The 19,391-nt window shown below is 37.2% G+C and overlaps 1 protein-coding gene across 5 annotated transcripts in view; it reads right to left on the bottom strand.

The window, feature by feature from the left end:
• The window catches only part of PPARG (peroxisome proliferator activated receptor gamma), a 146,100-nt gene that overhangs the window by 109,829 nt on the left and 16,880 nt on the right, over positions 1–19,391 (bottom strand). For 3 of the 5 annotated variants that reach the window (XM_031009722.3, XM_055381018.2, XM_055381017.2), the window contains 2 exons: positions 18,522–18,627; positions 12,353–12,429 (listed from right to left, as the gene is read on the bottom strand). The gene's annotated coding sequence lies outside the window, so the exon portion shown is untranslated. The remainder of the gene's footprint in view (positions 1–12,352; positions 12,430–18,521; positions 18,628–19,391) is intronic. The other 2 variants (XM_031009721.3, XM_063703644.1) reach the window with 1 other exon arrangement.

Genomic DNA, 19,391 nt, shown 5'->3' with positions numbered 1-19,391 from the left:
AGGAATTCATCCAGAAATTCTGACTTGTGGACTTAAGTTCTAAAAGTTTCTTTGTACCTATGAAGACATTAACTCTAATTTTAGTTATCTCAACATGTTCCTTTTATAAATAAAGCTATATGGTTGACGTATCTGTGAAAAGATCAAGGCTGCTCCATTCCAGAATACTTAGAAAGTTAAGCACAGTATTATAGAATGGTCCTAAAAGATCAGTTTGTCTCACCTAATTTAACCTGTCTAACATATGGGAAAACTGAGGCCTGAAGAGGGAAAGTGACTTGATTTGGGTCACTTAACTGCCATGTAGTCTTTGTTTTTTGAGATTTCTTCCAGGTAAAATATGACTTTCAAAGTATAGTTGTAACTAGTGCTTTTATACATCTATGCTTGCCTGACACCTTTCTCTTATCCCCCCCGCACAGCAGGCACATCAACCTCATCGTCCTTTCTTCTAAACTTGGTGGGAACAGTCTTTTTTCTCACATCGTCTGTGTCTTTTTAATGTCTATTCTTTTTTTTCTTTTGAGACAGAGTCTTGCTCTGTTGCCCAGCCTGGAATGCAGTGGCACGATCTCGGTTCACTACAACTTCCACCTCCTGGGTTCAAGAGATTTTCCTGCCTCAGCCTCCCAAGTAGTGGGGATTACAGGTGAGTGCCACCACACATGGCTAATTTTTGTATTTTTAGTGGAAACGGGATTTCACCATGTTGGCCAGGCTGCTCTTGAACTCCTGACTTCAGGTGATCCGCACGCTTTAGCCTCTCAAAGTGCTGGGATTACTTCATGTTTATTCTGGGACCTCTCCAACACCATTCCCACCTTCTCCACTGATAAGCACTCTTCCCTACTGTACTTGACTCAGCTGCCTCAGAAGAGAACTGTCCTACGCGCTGCCCAAATTAGCAATGGTCTAGGGTCACTTCCTCCATTAATTTACTATTACCTTCTAAATGCTGAAATATTCCTACCACTACGCTTTTATAATCTTAAACAATGATCTTCTCCTTGAACATTCTAATGGCCTTACTCTTTTTTTTTTTTATTATTCTTGACCTTTCATTACCATTTTGCAGCATTTCAATTAAAAAAATACGTGGGCTTGGGGGTTAGACAGACAGATCTCAGTTTAAATCCAGATTAACCTTGCACCAGCAGCATGACATTCAGGCAAGTTATTTAACCACAATAAACTTCACTTAATTCACCTGTCAAATAGGGACAATGAAGATTCCTACTTTACATGGTACTGTGAGAATAAAATAAGATTACACAGGTAAAGTTATTCCTACGAGGCTGGGTACACAGAAGTACTAAGTGTTGTCTTCCTTTTCTTAAAAGTCCCCTCCTTTGGCATGGCACTCTCTCCACACGCTCAACTTCCTCTTTTAAACTGCACCTTTGCATTGTTTCTTAATACCTCAGCTTTCAAAACATTCTTCAATCAATGTTAATGACACCAAATCAAAGAGTCTGATTCTAAAATCTGAATCGAGGTCTGGTCACCTAACTTCACATCTTCATCAAATCCAAAAATCAAGCTAAACCCTCTTCCTCCCGAAACAGAGTCTCTCTTCCCAATTTCTTTTAATACCTCCATCTCTCTATTTATCAGCCAAAAATTCATTTTTCACTTTTTTCATCCTCTTTATTTTTCATTCAGTCATCAAATCATATAAGCTATCAAAATCTCTCTTTTAGCTGGGCACAGTGGCTCACGCCCATAATCTCAACACTTTGGGAGGCTGAGGTGGGAGGATGGCTTGAGCTCAGGAGTTCAAGACCAGGCTGGCCAACATAGCGAGATTCCACCTCTATTAAAAAAAATACAAAAATTAGCTAGGCATGGTTGTATGCCTATAGTCCCAGCTACTTGGGAGGCTGAGGCAGGAGGATCACTCCAGCCCGGGAGGTTGAGGTTGCAGTGAGCCAAGATGGTACCATTGCACTCCAGCCTGAGCAACAGAGTGAGACCCTGTCTGAAAAAAACAAACAAACAAACAAACAAAAAAACCCAACTCTGTTTCACTTGTGCCTTCCAAACACAGCTTTTGTCATATCACTTCCCTACCCCCAAATCTTCAAGATCCCCAATACCTCCCAGACCAAGTCCAAATTCCTCAATCTTTGATATCTTTTGATAGCCTGAAATTCTTTCCCCATGAAGCTCCTCATGTTTAAAATTTCCAGCTTCTTCCTTCTTATGTATCCACATCCTTACTTAAGGGTTCAGCTCAGTGCAACCATCTCATGAAGCAACTACTGACCATTCCAGTTCTGCACGTGTATCTTCTTCTCTGAACTTTTACTGCATGCTTTTCCTCAATCAGATATTGCCTGGCTCTATTATTTAATTCTTTCAGTTGTAGGTATTGTCTTTGAAACAAGACCATGAGCAAGGAATATGTCACAATTCTATTTTGTCTAAAACAGTGCTGCATACATAAAGGTAATGCAATAACTACTTGTTTAATAAATAATACATACAAGTAGGAGTCAAAAAATTTAAATGCCAATAACTAGTCTAGTCTTTCATGTGACTTAGAAGCCCTGCTTCAAACGCTAAAGAAAGCTAAAAAGCGCTAGCCAGTCTGTGAACTGAATATTCCTCATCCCTAAATTAAAAGTGGCTAGTAAAGGGATCTATGTATTTTTATGGATTCATTTTCAATATCTGCAACAAAAAAGTCTATGCAAAGATTAAATCTACAAAATTGTAAATGCATATCTCTCATGGAAATTCTTTTCTTAATTCAATTCTGTAGCATGCTTTGCATCGCATGTTGATAAATTTAGAAATAATATTTAGTCAAGGCTGCTAATACTACTGAGATTAATTAGTAGAAATAAACGCATATCTGAAAATGTTCAATGACACTGCAATTTTATTACTTGCATAATATTTGGTAGGAATTGTGTTAAGCACTAGGGATCCCTGAACATGGTCTCCATTCTCAAGAAGTACACTATAAAAAATGTTGAATCAACAATAGTATGAAAATCAATCCATCCCAGTCATAAACTCAGCGCTGTGAGAGGACACTGAGCAGCCTGGTGTGTCTGACCCATAAAATTTGTGGGAGCAGGTGGAGGTGATGACATCGAAGAGGTAGGCTGGGCCGACCACAGAGTCTGTAATGCTCTCTGAAAGGGGATGAAATATAACTATGGACTGGAGGATGATGGAAACGATGGATTGCTTGGTCAGAGAGCTAATCTGCAATAACCCAAATGAGGAATAAGGAAAATCTGAACTAAAACAATAATCAATGGAAATAAAATGGTTAGAAAAATTTATAGTAGCAGCGATCAGTAGGTTCCTATACAGAAAGATTTTGTGTCTCCCTCCACCTCCACCCTGCAGCATTTGGCACCTGGGGGCAGAAGTGTACAAAAAAAATGAATTATTCTTAGACTCTCATTTGCTGTTGCTATTACTTTTATTCCAAAGTCTGATGCATAAATTAGTTACCCCGTATATATTAAGAACATTCATTAGTGAGACTTTTTATAACTTCCATGTATCAGAGGGAAGCAAGACACTCCACCACATGCCAGCCACCACTCATCCCAGCCCAGCTGATCTTCACAAGGACATGAACTTAAAGGAAGTGAGTCCATGCCATCGGACACAGAGGCCACACATTTTAAAGGAGTGACTGCTGCCATTAAGCATAAAGTCAGCTTTTCCTGGTAAATATGTGGTAGGGTACTGACGTGGGCCTCTAACATCTCACACTTTTCATGCTGGTGTATAACATAAAAGAGAAAACTGAATTAATTAACACAATGAAGGAGCTTAATGCTTTTCCCAAACAAAAATATTAAAAAGATATTGAATCATTGCAGAGATTCTTTGAACTCACATCACATAGATAAGCATATAAAAAACAATTTAGTCTTCTCTTCTCTTTTCCTTTTCTTTGACAGGGTCTCACTCTGTCCCTCAGGCTGGAGTGCAGTGGTGCAATTATGGCTCACTGCAGCCTTGACCTCCCTGCTCAAGTGATCCTCCTGCTTCAGCCACCTGAGTAGCTGGGATTACTGGCGGGCGCCACCATGCTTGGCTAATTTTTTTTATTTTAATTTTTGCAGAGACAGGGTCTCACTATGTTGCTTACGCTGGTCTCTAACTCTTGGCCTCAAGCCATCCTCCCGCCTGGGCCTCCCAAACTGCTGGGATTACAGGTGTAACCCACCCACCTGGCCTCCCAAACTCTTGGGATTACAGGTGTGACCCACCCACTGTGTCTGGCCTATATTTCTTATAGTAATATAGTTATTGTGGGGTCTGAAACAGAAATAAATAAATGCAGAAATATCTAAGTAATTTCAACAAATGGCTCATGCTACAGATCAGTTTCTAGCAGGCAGAGCACCCAAGTATGTTCCTATAAATCTTAAATTAATGAAAACACATTATTACCAGCAAGGAAATAAATACTAGTAGATACTGGTATTTATTTAGACAATACCAAAAGACAAACACCACATTCTGTTCAGCTTTAATTTGTAGTAAGAAAGCAAGGACGCACGCTCCTCTAGCGATACATACATGCATACATACATACATATATATATATACATGTATATATACATAAATGTCCAAGATGCATTTCTAACAACGCATCCTCAAAACAGGTTAGTTAGTACGTGCTAGGAAACAATCAATCCTTACTGCAAAATGTAATACCTCTGTATGCAGCATAAGGGAGCAGTTTCCATTTACATTCCATCCCTTGAAGAATTACTTAGCTTTGACCAGTGAGTGGGGCACTGATTAGCGTGTACCGGTGACTGTTAGCTCGAGTAAGTTACTCAACCTCTTTCTATTTTGATTTATTCATTTGGAAAAGATAAAAAAGTCAAGGCAATTATTACAGTAATACCATAAATATACGCCGTAAATTATTTCTAAGCCCTTTATATATTTGATCTTACTTGATCCTTAACATAAACCTTTCTTACTTAACAGGTAAGGAAACTTACACGATGGCCAAAGAACAGAAGAGGAAAGACAGTAACTCAGTGACCTGGCTCCCAAAGCAGTGAATTTCCCTGGAACAACATGGTTAAGGTTCTTCCAAAGTATAACTAAAAGGTCAGCATCAGTTAAAAAAAAAAAAAGTAAAAATTGAGTATTAAATATCTCTATAGTAATAGGAAGTTACTATTGTATGTAATTATCACAATACTTCATGAGTAATATACTTTATATTTCCAGTGAAAGTGACAAGAAAGATTTTGCGGTTTATTAGTCATGCCAGATTTCTCTACGTATTCATAATAGATTGCTTAAAAAATTAGGTCTTGTCAATTGTATTTATAATTTAGTGGTTACTTCTGTATATAAAAGTACTTCAATTTTACGACACTATCTGGAAGAAGTTCAATAATAGATTTTTTAATACTCTACTCCTACAAAATGATTGTAAAGCTCCATGGGAATTTAGATTTGCACAAGTTATTAGGATGTGACCTTTCCCTTAGATTTCTTATTTTAGGATCAACTTAACATGGTATTTCCCCAGTGGGAGCTGCTGTACTTCCTTCGCAGATAAGAAAAATAGCAATCACAAATTATAGTGAGCAAACTTAGGGAAACATACATCTCTGTGATGCAGACAAAACTGAAAACTTAAAAGGAGAGCACACTATGTATTCCTTGGGCTTGAGAGGAAAGCCATGTGGCTTGTTAACAAAAGAAAACAAAAGTCATGCCATTATGGTATTTCCCTGAAATTTATACCTAATTGTTTCTTGTGCCAGCCACCAAGTCTTATGACTTTTAAAGATTATTAAAGATGCTTACGTCACTAAATTTCCTATGTCCTGTCTAGTGGGAGTATAAAAGGTTAAAAATATCTAACTTTTAATAATTTAAATTATTTCAGATCACAGGATCTGGACTGAAGAACAAGAAGTCACAAGCTTAAAGGAAAAAAAAAAACTAGAACAGTATGAAAGAGAACACAGTTGCTTTCCTTTTGCCCCATGGAACTAGCTTCCAATTATTGAGCACTTACTATGTAACACTGTATATGTATTATTTGTGATATATAAGTTATTGGCAGTACCCAAAGAACCAAGAATGCTATAACTCAGACTGTAGAGCTCATAATTGGCTTTATTTATTTGAGGCAACGAAAACTGTGGAAGGAGACACTGAACCCCCAAACAGAAAGTTGAGATTAAAAAGGAGAGAGTTTCATCCATAATCTTTTTCCTATTCATTTTAATATATTGTAAACATATAGTTTTGTATCTTAAAATTCTTATTATATCTTTATTCTTAAATTTGTTTCTCAAATATTCAAACCACAAATTTAAAACTATTTGGTTTTAAATGAATATTTTTTAAAAACTGATTTGAACTTATCTCTATGAAAGTCCTACTTTGTTAAGTCTGCATTTTCAAAAGCAATCATTTCTTCCTAATAACTGGCAACTTAGACTTAAAGGTCATAAGGGACCCACAGCACAGTCTTTACATTTTATTTAAATTTGACATCGCCTCAGGAAATAATCTGTAACTTCTTTGCTATTAAGCTGGGTTTTTAAAAAAAAACACCATTTGGGAGGCCAAGGCAGGAGGATTGCTTGAGGCCAGACGTTTGAGACCAGTCTGAGCAACATAGCAAGGCCTCATCTCTGAAAATAATTTAGCAATTAGCCAGGTGCAGTGGTGTGTGCCTGTAGTCCCAGCTACTCCGGTGGCTGAGGCAAGAGGGTCACTTGAGTCCAGGAATTTGAAGTTGCAGTGAGCTATGATTGCACCACTGCACTCCAGCCTGAGCAACAGAGGAAGGCCCTGCCTCTAAAGAATAAAAATAAAAATAAACCACTCACATCGTTCTAATCTCTAAACAACTACTGAAGTGCTTCACTCTCCAGCCTCCCACCACTGTCATACACCCAAAGCCTTAAGTAAATGATAATTCATTTAAATTAACAGAAATCATTTAAATGTATTTCCAAAATATATTTATGCTTTGTATGTTTTGTTCATTTGCTATTAATATATCCTCCAAGCAATTTGAAATGTCATAAAATTAATAATGCAAGAGTAAGGTAATTAATTGCTCAAACACTTTAACAAAGAAATTCCTCTCTTGGCAATTTATCTGAAGAAAGTATTTTTTTTAATTGAGTGAAATATTTACATAAAGATATTCATGGTATGTAATGGTATAAGAATAAAACATAATTATACAATAATAAAAACACCAGAAGCCACCTAAAAACTGGCTAAGTAAATTATGTGCTATCACTAAGATTATGTTGCCATTATGAAAACTCTGAAAGCCACGTAGAAATGAAAAATTTATAAGACCTAACAGTGAAAGAGGCTGAGGGCCAAGTGATACATATACGGTAACTGTCAGTAAATAAAAAGCATACACATGTGAACAAAACTGGAAGAAACTACAGAAGAATAGTTTTTTTGTGTGGTTGTGATCTTTTTATTTTAAAAAATCAGCTTTTTAGTAATAAAAATGAAAAGAAATGAACAAAAATGAAACAAACCCGAAGGCCAAAATTCAAAAGCAAAAGTAATTTGTTTTCCTTCCTAATCGCAGTTCCACCCGCCTTTAAGGTTGGGGCAGTAAGCACTGCCTATGTTTCAACACTCAAGCCCTGAATTCATAGCATGGGTATAGCTAGGCACAGAGTTTATTTACAGAGGGCAGGACTGAACTTTGCATGTGAGCACATACAGAAAATGATAAAGATCGTTGTGTCCTATTAGTAATTTACAGAATTGTGATTTGCTCCACCCAGTACATCTATAATTGAATTCCTCAGTCATAAAATCATTGAGACCAAACAAGTTCAGATATCTTTTATCTAAACCCTTTTTCTCCCTCACCATCAGTTAGCATATTTCTTATGGGGCTTTTCTTCTTTTTATAGATTCATTTGTCTTAGTTATAAATTAACCCCAAAAGCAACTCTCCCAGCCACCCAACTCTACTGTTTCCTGTGTACCAGATTTTTTTTAACCTCACAATTTATGGTACACAGGCCATTTAAACTGCCAGTTGGTAAATGATGTCCAGGAACCATCTTTAGATTTTTTTTAAAAAAAAAGGTTCCTAAGGATTAATGGTCCTCTAAGCAGAGATTCCCCTTAGAGCCAGACACCCTGGCAATGAAGTGGAATATAACTGCTGAAGACTTGTTACTTTTTTTTTTAGTTTTTAAAACTGTATAAAATATACACAATATAAAATTTACCATTTTAACCATTTTAAGTGTGCATTCAATGGCATTAAGTACATTCACAATGTTGTGTAACCATTCTCCAGGATGCTTTCATCTTGCAAAACTGAAACTGTCCCCATTAAACACTAACTCCCCGTTCCTTTCCAGTGCCCCAGCCCCTGGTAAGCACCATTCCACTTTCTGTCTCTATGAAATCTGACTACTTTAGGTGCAACTTCTGTTATTTCTTGTTTCACCTAAAAAATGTGAACTAGTGCAGTTTGCTAAATTAGTTGAACATACACAAGAGTTACCGGCAAAAAAATTCAGGGTTGAATTCCAAATACTTCACATTTCATTTTTCATGTCAACATGCTTGAATTTAGACCGCTCATTTTCATACGCCAAAGTACGTGCCTGCTCCTAACTTTGTCTTTTAAGAGTTTGCTCTTTTGATTTTAAACGGCTTTATGCTTTTCTAAAGTTAAACTGATTTTCTAGACAACTTAATGCTGTCATTGATTTCCTTTAAGAATGAAAGTTCCCGTAGTACTACTTGTATTCACTGAATTCCCAGACATTTTGCCTAGAAACAATACGGTCTGCTTCTCTCCTCTTCCCATTCAAACAAATATAAGACTATGAGTTCTAAATTCTTGTTCAAATCCTGTCTTGGGTAATGATTGGTGGATCAAGAGATTTTTTTCAAAGTGTTGCACGAAATACTTTGACAGTTCTGATGTGAACATTCAAATTAGACCCTCACTGTCACCAACAAAAAACACTGCTAAGATGTGGTTCCCGAGGAGGCAGAGCTTTGTGGAGTCATTCCCACTCACAGGTTTCTAGAGGGCTGTAAGCAACTGGCTAAAGTATTAAGTACACTAAATAGAGCCCAGACTTGTAGAGGTAGGGATGGGAGTGTGTATGAGAAGGATTAGAAAATAGCTCAAGAAATAGTCTTGATGAAAAGAATGCCCCTGCATTACTCTGTTCTAAGATTTGCAAATGCAGAATCTTACTCTATAAATCAGCGAAAATCTAATGAGAATGATTATTTAGTGACTCCACTGTGACCTGTAGAAAACTTCTTAACGTGAAATAATCTGAGGCTTACAGAAAGGTTGCAAAGATAGTGGAGGGAGTTCCTACGTACCCTTCAGCCAGCTTCCCCCCAGTTACCACAGTGCAGTCCCAGCACAATTATCAGTGTTGATACACTGAAGCCAACATACAGCATCCACCTGAGTTCCAGCAACAGATGAATGGATAAAGAAAATGTGGCTCACATACACGATGGAATACCATTCAGCCATAAAACAGAATGAAATCCTGTCATTCATGACAACATGGATGAGCTTGGTGGTGATTATGTTAAGTGAAATAAGCAGACAGATACCACGTTCTCACTCATATGCGAACTTTAAAAAGTTGATCTCATAAAAGTGGACAGTAGAATAGTTGCTACTAGAGGCTAGGAAGGGCTGGGGATAGCGAGAGATTGGTTACCAGACACAAAATTACAGTTAGATACAAGGAACAGTTCTAATGATCTACAGCACTGTGGGGTGAATATAATTAACAGCAACCTATCGTATATTTTCCAATAGCTAGAAGAGCAGATTTTGCATGCTCCCAATACAAAAAAATGATAAGTGTTTGAGGTGATGGATATACTACTTACCCTGATTTGATCATTACACATTGTATGCACGTATTGAAATGTCACATTGCACCACATAAATATGTACAATTATATGTTAATTAAAAATAATAATAAAAGCAAAAAAAGACCTAATAAATTGAGAATGGCACAATACTATAACTATTTGGATTTCACCAGTTTTCCTACTAATGTCCCTTTTCAGCTCTAGGATCCAATCCAGGATCCCACATTGCATTTAGTTGTCATGCAATATTCTCCTCCTAATCTGTAGTGGTTCCTTAGCAAAGATGTGTCTTTTATGCCTCTGACACTGTTGAACGGCGAGGGTCAGATATTTTGAAGAATGTGTTTGTATTTAGGTTAAAGCTTTCTCATAGTCAAATGAGATTAAGGATGCTTGGGAAGAATTCGAAAGGCATGATGTATCCTTTTCAGGACATTCTATCAGGGGCATATGAGCTCACTATGTCTTATTATCTTTGATATTAACCTTGATCATATGGTTAAGGTGGTGTCCATCAGGATTCTCCACTGTAAAGTTACTATTTTTCCTTTTGTAATTACTGAGTAAGTGGGGGCAGATACTTTGAGGTTATGCAAATATTCTGTTTCACCTTAAACTTTCACTCAATTAATTAATTAATTAATTAATTAATTAATTTTTTGAGAGGGAGTCTTGCTGTTGCCCAGGCTGTAGTACAGTGGTGCGATCTCAGCTCACTGCAACCTCCACCTCTTGGGTTCAAGTGATTCTCATGCCTCAGCCTCCCAAGTAGCTGGGATTATGGGCGTCCGCCATCACACCCAGCTAATTTTTATATTTTTAGTAGAGATGGGGTTTCACCATGTTGGCTAGTCTGGTCTCGAACTCCTGACCTCAAATGATCCGCCCACCTCAGCATCCCAAAGTTCTGGGATTACAGGCGTGAGCCACCATGCCTGGCCCACTCACTAATTTTAGTATTAGTGGAAGTTGCATGCAGCAATTACTGCTGTGGCTTTGTGACAACAATTTTCTATTTCCCCCATTCCTTTCACATTTATTAAAGTCTTCTACAAGAAAGAGTTCTTCTCCCCCCATTTATTTACTTATTCAGTCATTTATGTATATCAATCTGGACTCATGTGTATACATTTTATTTATAAATCAGATTATAATTCAATATTATACGTAGTTATTTTATTGATGAAATTGTTCCAGCTTTGGCCACTGGCAGCTCTTTCAGGCTGACCACAACATCCTCCAGGCTCAGCCTGTATTTTCCCTGTCCCAGCCTTAGAATTAACCACTTCTCCAAAGAGCTCTGGTTTCCTTTAAGGAAAAATGGTATAGATTGAGTATCTCTTATCCAAAATGTTTGGGACCAGAAATATCTCGGATTTTGAATTTTTTTGGATTTTGGAATATTTGCTTAACACTTACTTGTTGAGCATCCCAAATCCAAAAATTCAAAATCCAAAATGCTCCAAGAGTATTTTATTTGAGCATCACCTATATGCCCAAAAAGTTTGGAATCTGAAAGCATTTTGAAGTTCAGATTTTCAGATTTGGGATGCTCAGCCTGTATCAGGAAACCACGATCTAGTTTGCTACTGGGGAGTCACTGCTTCTAGGTCCTCTAGAAGCAGACAGAGTTAGCAAACATATATATGTATAATAACCCACATATATACACATCTCTATATTAATTTCTGTATCTATCTATCTGATGATTCTTTATTCAATGTTGTGGATTTCATTTATTTGCAGATTTCAGGAAAATGAGCTATTCTGTGATAGCTCATGATTTACCAAAATCAATAGTCCTAAAACTACATAAAACCTTAAAGTGACAGGTCTCCTTTTCCTTCCCAAAATAGTTGGGGACTAAGAACTGTCTTAGAACCCTATAGTTAGGCCTCGGAAGGATAAATTATCCATGGTGGATATCCCAAAACTTTGGGAGCCCCTGGAGCCTCTGAAATCCTACCCCAATCTAGTCAGTTCCAGGAAGGAAGTAGTTTTAATGCCGGGTATAACTTAGCAATTCTTCCTCCTAGAATGGAGCACATTTGGCTTATACGAAGCTACTTTCTCCTTTGTGACCACAGATTATGACTGCATGGCCAATAGGGAACCAGGAAAGAAATCTTAATTTTTTATCTCAATTTAATTAAAAGTATCATAAGAATCTAAAATAATGTAATTATTACTTAAGTAGAAAAATAAGATGAATATAAAAGACTTTAGAGATTCATTTTTAAGGATTTGAGTTATTTCTCAACTTCTAGGTCATTTTCCTATCTTACCTTTGTTTTGTGTTAGACAAATATGTTACACTGCATAGTCCAACTGACTGGAAAATTATATAGCAGAAAGTACTATAATAGTCAAAAATCACTCTCTAGGAAATTTTACAATAAAATACAATGTATAATTTACATATTCTTTAAAAGGGATACTTTTCAATACAAATGCAGTATAAATTCTGATTTTACTTACCGTTAAAGGCTGACTCTTGTTTGAGAAAACGGCCTTCTTGTTGTATATTTGTGGTTTAGTGTTGGCTTCTTTCAAATCTGAACAATAAAAAAGAAACAAGATTTTCAATATACACACATGTTCAGAATGTGTACACATGTACACAGCCTAGGCTGCCAAAATGTACATGCCCAAATAAATTTACCTTCTCTATTGGATTGCATTCTGAATGTTTGCTTTCCCTGAGCCTACAATGCTTTCTATTCTCTAGAAGTAACTAGCAGACCACAAAATGATTCATCATAAATCATGCAGGGCTGGAGAATCTTTTAAAAATTATTTCATAAAAGAAACATGTATTAGATTCACTTCACCTACTTTCCTATTTCCATCACTAACATGAATGAAGCCCCTTTCCATCTTTTATGTCACGTGAATGACGATACCTCTATTACTGTGCAGACTTAAGAAAAACTAGACCTTAAAAGGATTAATAACCCTGAAAGTTAATGTTTGAGAAGTTATACATTGCAAAAACGATCCTTAGTAAAATATAACTTCATTCTAGATGACACATGGTTATTAAGCCTAAGGTGACAGTACAGTTGTGTGCCCCACCACTTAGGCAAGGCAAATGCAGCACACCCCTCGCGAAGCAGACTTTTCAGAGGATGAACCAGAGAGCAGATCATCTAAGTAAATGGTCCTAGGGTCTTAGGATTCACAACCTTATCTCTTATGAAAGGCTCAAGGATCCTAGAATAGCTGTATTTTCCATCAAGACAAAACAGCATCTAATGCCAAAAGCCTTATCATCAGGGCTTGAATAGCGCCAACATCGAGACCCGACATTCTACACAGTCTTACCTACATGAAACTCTACAGTATTTTCTCTTTTAAATCTGTACCTTTTAATTTATAATTTACAAAAGCTATTTTATTACTTACACGGCATAAATGTAGTAGACCATGAAGATAAAATGTTTTCCCATTTTGTTAACTCTAGCAGGAAATAATATAAACTATAGCCAACGTATTTTGCCTGTTTATTTATTTCTCTGGCATTGTTTAGTACTTCTATTTGAAAAATGAGAGAAAACCTTTTCACTTTGGAAGGCTGAGGCAGGCGGATTGCTTGAGCCCAGGAGTTGGAGACCAGCCTGAGCACCACAGCGAAATCCCGTCTCTACAAAAAATAGAAAAATTAGCTGGGCATGGTGGCATGTGCCTGTAGTTCCAGCTACTCAAGAGGCTGAGGCAGGAGGAACTCTTGAGTCCCAGAGTTCAAGGCTGCAGTGAGCTATGATCACACCACTGCACTCCAGCCTGGGCAACAAGTGAGACCCCGTCTCAAAAATAAAAAAAACTTTTTAATACAGACTCAATATCAAAAACAAAGCAACAATTTTCTTTTCAGAATGGGACATGTTCTTCTTTAGAAAGAGCTAATGTGTCAGTGTGTAATGCCCACATGTTTTATGTTTTCTGGCTGTGACTGCTGACCGGTATCACAGCAATTTACATAAGCACACTCTAATGTATTAGCCAGAAATGAAAGGAGCACCCACAGCGAAACCGCTCATTACATACAACAGGCAGAACACATGAGAGATGAGAAACACCTTTATCTATGACAGATTACCACTTGGGTTTTTTTTTTTTTTTTTTTTTTTTTTTTTACATTTAAGGCAACTATTAAAAAGGGCTCAAATACGTGAAAACAAAGGAAAAAATTTTAATCTAAAAAACGGAACCAAATCTGTATGTAAAAATTAAAGAAGCTGATTCCAGGTTAAGATTAAGTTGTACCAGCTTTCCTTGATACTTCTGCCAATTTTCCTTTGAAATACATAGGTATTTCTTCAGAAGTAGATGGGCAAAAAGTAAAGATTTCTAGAAACTGGTATCTATTCCTAGTGTGTAGCCCCAAGTGTTGGATCAAACAGAACACTTGGCTGGTTCTTACTACTGTCAGAGTCAGGCAGATTTAGGTAACCTTTCCCCCAGATCCCCTCCTGCTACCAGTCCTCTTCCTTCTGAACCCATTCAGAATTGCACTGTATCTTAGAAGGAATCGTCCCCAGACGTGAAACACAGTAGGGCAGAGACAAGATCCATTCTGGGGGGAGTAGACACCAAGGATTGCAGTTCTTTCACCTCTGCCATCTGGTCAATTAACTCAAGATTAGTTTATATTCATTCGATTATAAACACCCTACCCATCATCCCTAGAAGCCAGAGAACTGGGCTGTGAAGACAGCAGACAATTGCCTCACACTTAAACACAGCCCACGTTAGACAGAGGCTGTTCATCTCTACTCACACAATGATTTTACATCTGGGATGGGATTTTTACCAGAACCTAAGTAAATAATAAGGCAGGCCAAGGGCAGTTTACTCAGACTAACTTGTCTGAAATGAAATAAATGGTGAAGTTGACTTAAGATACAGAAAAATAATTAACAATGGAAATAATTGAAAACTTATCAAAGAATTACTTCCTCCAAAAGCTATTAGTTTTATAGTTGATTTTTTAAAGCTTTCAAGGAAGAGAGAATTTTCTTACTACATAAGCTGTTTCTCAGTAGGAAAAGATATAGTGACATAATTAACTTTTCTGGAGTGTCATAACACTGATATTAAAACCTGACAACAGAGAAAAATATCAGTCCCACTTATCAATACTGATTTTAAATAATAAATAAAATGCTAATTAACAAATTAAATCCTCTATTAAAATAATGAACCACCATAATCAAGTTACATTTATCTCAGAAAGGCAAAGAGGATTTAATATTTGAAAATCTATTAAAATGTGCCACAGCACTAGGTCAAAAAACCGTATGATTACTACAAAAATGACAAAAACAGTACTCAGTAAAATTCAACATCCATTCTTGACAAAATTTCTTTTAAAAAGTATGAAACTTTAAAAACAAGAATATTAATCTCAAACTTTATAATCAGTATCATCTTAATTGTGAAATACTAGAGCAGCATTTCCCAAAATGTATTCTATAGATAACTTGTTCCCTAAGATTTTCCAACAGAAAAGGTTCTACCATAAAATAAATCTGCATATGGTCTTCATTTTTGGAGATTAATAAAGTACATTAGCATAGTATGTACTCTGCAAACCTTGTAATTTAAAAAACAAAACCATCATCAACAATAACAATCTGCTTCTCGGTTTAATTCAACGGTTCTCAAACTTACTTGAACACATGTTTTTAATTTTTTATTATTTCACTCCTCAACCCACTTTACTGTGGTTTTTGTCACCTACCTTTCTACTGAAACTTAAGTATATGTCATCTCCTTCTTGCTAAATCCATTAGACTTTTCTTGACTTCAATTCTATTTTCTCAGTGGCATGCTCGTAAATATTTAACTGGCTCTCTTTGCAGAGAAAAATGCCCTGATTGCTAGTGTTTGCCAATTTTTGTGGTGTAAATACTCCCACCATGACTGATTTAAAAGCAGCACAAATATTACAGTGTATTTCCACTACTCAGATACCATGGGCATGAATCATCTCAGCAATGTAAAGTAATTAGGAAGTGGTATGCTTTGTGTATTTATTACTTTTATTTTTAATATAATTTGTTTAACTGTATTCAATTTAAGTTTTAATAATAGCGTGCATAACAATTGGCTCAATAAAATTGTGAAAATTTAACAATGTGGCTCCAGCACACCACGGTCTCTGCCTCTGCAGCATTTGATATTTTGCCCATCCTCCACTATTGAATCTGTCTCTTTTCTTGGCTCCTTGAAATCAGTTTCTCCTTTTTTTTTTTTTTTTTTTTGAGAGAGGGTCTTGCTCTGTCATCCAGGTTAGAGTACAGTGGTGTGATCATGGTTCACTGTAGCCTCAACCACCCAGGCTCAAGTGATGCTCTCACCTCGGCCTCCCAAGTAGCTGGGACTACATGTGTGTGCCATCACACCTGGCTAATTTTTCATTTTTTTGTAGAGGCGAGATCTCCTTATGTTGTCCATGCTGATCTCTAACCCGCCTTGGCCTCCCAAAGTGCTGGGATTACAGGTGTGAGTCACTGTGCACGGCCTCCTATTATCCTACTTTATGATGACTATTTTAGTCCCTTTTCCTGGTACCCCTGCTTTCTGAGCTTTTCTATTTTGTGTTCTCTAAGTTTCTTCTCGGCCTTCATCTCTTCTTTATATTCTTGCCCTCAGCACTGTGACTCATAAACACATCTACTTGCTTACAGCTCCCACATCTATCTCTAAACACAACTCCTCTCTTGAGAGTTCCAAGGAAGAACAATTCAACACCTAATTGGACAACTCCTCATTCTCTGCAAAATTAAAAGAAATTCCTTTCTTTACTAGGGTCTTTCAAAATACATTAAAGAAAATTCAGCTTATAACCACAAAGCAACCCTTCTCATATACTCCTTCCCTTCAATTTCCTCTTAATTCCCTTTAATTTTCCTTTAAGTGTTTTCACGCACCATGCTCTCCAAAGTGTCTCCTTCACCAAAGGCTGTCCTACCTACACACAGTATTTATTCCCAGCCCAGGAATTTCACGATCTCTCTCTCTTCCTCTCATTCCCAGCACTTTATGTCTATCAACCCAAATCTTCTGCTTTTCTTGACTAGTTCCTTTCTACTCATTCTCTAATTCTTTTTCATAAAAACATAGGACTGACCTTGTAAGATCAACTTTTTTAAGAGTAGGGGAAGGGATTATTGTACTGTCAAATTACAATTCTCTTTGGTGGGTTGGGAGAGGTGGAAGTATGTGAACACTCACAAACGACTAATTTTTGTCCTATGCAAGTAAATACACGGATCTGTCCCCTAACCCCACCATAGCTGACTGATTCAATTAGAGGCCAGACACAAGATGAGCCGTTTACATTCCTCTCCAGATTTTTACAACACTGACAAAATTTGCTATATTCAATTGACCTCTGTATCCTGAGACAAAATAAAATGTCTTTATTTAGATTAAGAGGAATTTGAGAGACAAAAAAAAAAAAGAATTTCCTAACAGCGGTTGATTTTTTTTTTTTTTTTTTTTTTGAGACGGAGTCTTGCTCTGTCGCCCAGGCTGGAGTGCAATGGCGCGATCTCGGCTCACTGCAATCTCTGCCTCCCGGGTTCACGCCATTCTCCTGCCTCAGCCTCCCTAATGGCTGGGACTACAGGCGCCCACCACCACGCCCGGCTAATTTTTTGTATTTTTAGTAGAGATGGGGTTTCACCATGTTAGCCAGGATGGTCTCGATCTCCTGACCTCGTGATCCACCCGCCTCGGACTCCCAAAGTGCTGGGATTACAGGCGTGAGCCACCGCGCCCGGCCCAGCGGTTGATTTCTAAGTGATGATGAAGTTACTAAATATAAAGATTTGGTGATCTAATTTATCTTGTCATAAGCAACAACAGGTACTTTCAAGTTGCTTACTACTTACAAGACACATAAGCTGATTTGCAGTGAATTAACACAACTAAAAGTTTAAATGTAATCCACTGTTACATGTGAATATGGTTACACCTGTATAGGTCTAATTGTTAAATGTGGAATAGTAGTGGTGGTGGTGATGGGATGTGGACATCTCATTCCCCGGAAGGGCAAATACTTGCAAAGTAGGCTCCTGTGCATGACAGGGTGGCTGGGTTCAGATTGTCTGGGTTCAAATCCTAGTTTTTATCACCTGGCAGGTTATTTTACCTCTCTGTTCCTGTTTCTTCATCTGACTTTAATACTGTATATTAGGAGTCCCCCACCCCAAGGCCGTGAAGCAGTAGCAGTCCATGGCCTGTTAGGAACTGGGCCACGTGGCAGGAGATGAGTGGTGGGCGAGCGAACATTATTGCCTGAGCTCCGCCTCCTGTCAGATCAGTAGCAGCCTTAGATTCTCAAAGGAGTGCAAACCCTATTGTGAACTGTGCATGTGAGGGATCTATGTTGCATGCTTCTTATGAGAATCTAACTAATGCCTGATGATCTAAGGTGGAACAGTTTCATCCTGAAACCATTTCCACCTGCCACCAGTCTGTTGAAAAACTGTCTTCCATGAAACCAGTCCCTGGTGCCAAAAAGGTGGGGGACTGCTGGTGTACATAGCTGCTGAAAGAATAAAATGAGATAACGTATATAATGTGCTTAAAACAGAGCCTGATATAGAATAAGCATTCAACAAATATTAGTTATTACCATCAAGAGCTAGATGACTTCTTTGGTGCTTGAGTTAATTATGGAGTTATCGTTCAGAAGGATGGTTGAATGACATTTTGGTTCAAGATTTAAACTGCAGAATGGTCTAAAGGTAGAGAGAATGGAAGAAAACATTCTCTAAGCATGAAATTGTATGGTTACATTTATAAATTCATTGTGAACTAACTTACCTTAATGAGTAATGTTAGTCTAAAAAGTTATGATGGCTATTTGGGATTAGAAGGTAGAATGACACTACAGATTTGAAATATTAAGCAACAATTATTTGTTGAGCATCTGCTATTTGTTAGCAGTGTTCTAGACAATAAAGATACAGAATTAACACAACAAATACTCCAGCTCTTGTATGACTGCACATATGAAAGTGTAATAAAAAATTAGATGCTGAAGACATCTGCTATATCTGCATTTGGAAAAAAGAGGACAGAAACCAAGGTTGTTAAAGACAATTAGGAGTTATTCAACGAGCCATGATGCTTATAAAAATTTATGAGTCAAAGTCTACTGACCTCCTTCTACCAATTTGAAGATTAGTGAGTCAATACTTAAAAAAAAATCAATCAAAATCCATTTATAAGTGACATCCAACTTTATTTTGTCTCATAAAGAGCAACATAACATTTCTGTTAATGTTAAATTCAGAATAAAAAATCCCTATTTGATCATGTGTTTAGTAGATAAAAATATACTTCACTTCCATATTACACTCAGAGACAACCAAAGGCAGAGACAGTAGCAATTGGGAAAGAGAGGAAAGGAAGCAGAAATTCAGAGGGAGAGAAACAGAGACAGAAAAGAAGGAAAGAAGAAAACACAGGGAACACCAGGAACGAAAAAGGGGAGAAGGGT

The sequence above is a fragment of the Gorilla gorilla genome, chromosome 2 (assembly GCF_029281585.2).
Source record: "Gorilla gorilla gorilla isolate KB3781 chromosome 2, NHGRI_mGorGor1-v2.1_pri, whole genome shotgun sequence".
Taxonomy (NCBI): domain Eukaryota; kingdom Metazoa; phylum Chordata; class Mammalia; order Primates; family Hominidae; genus Gorilla; species Gorilla gorilla.
This window is presented reverse-complemented; position numbering and strand designations above follow the sequence as displayed.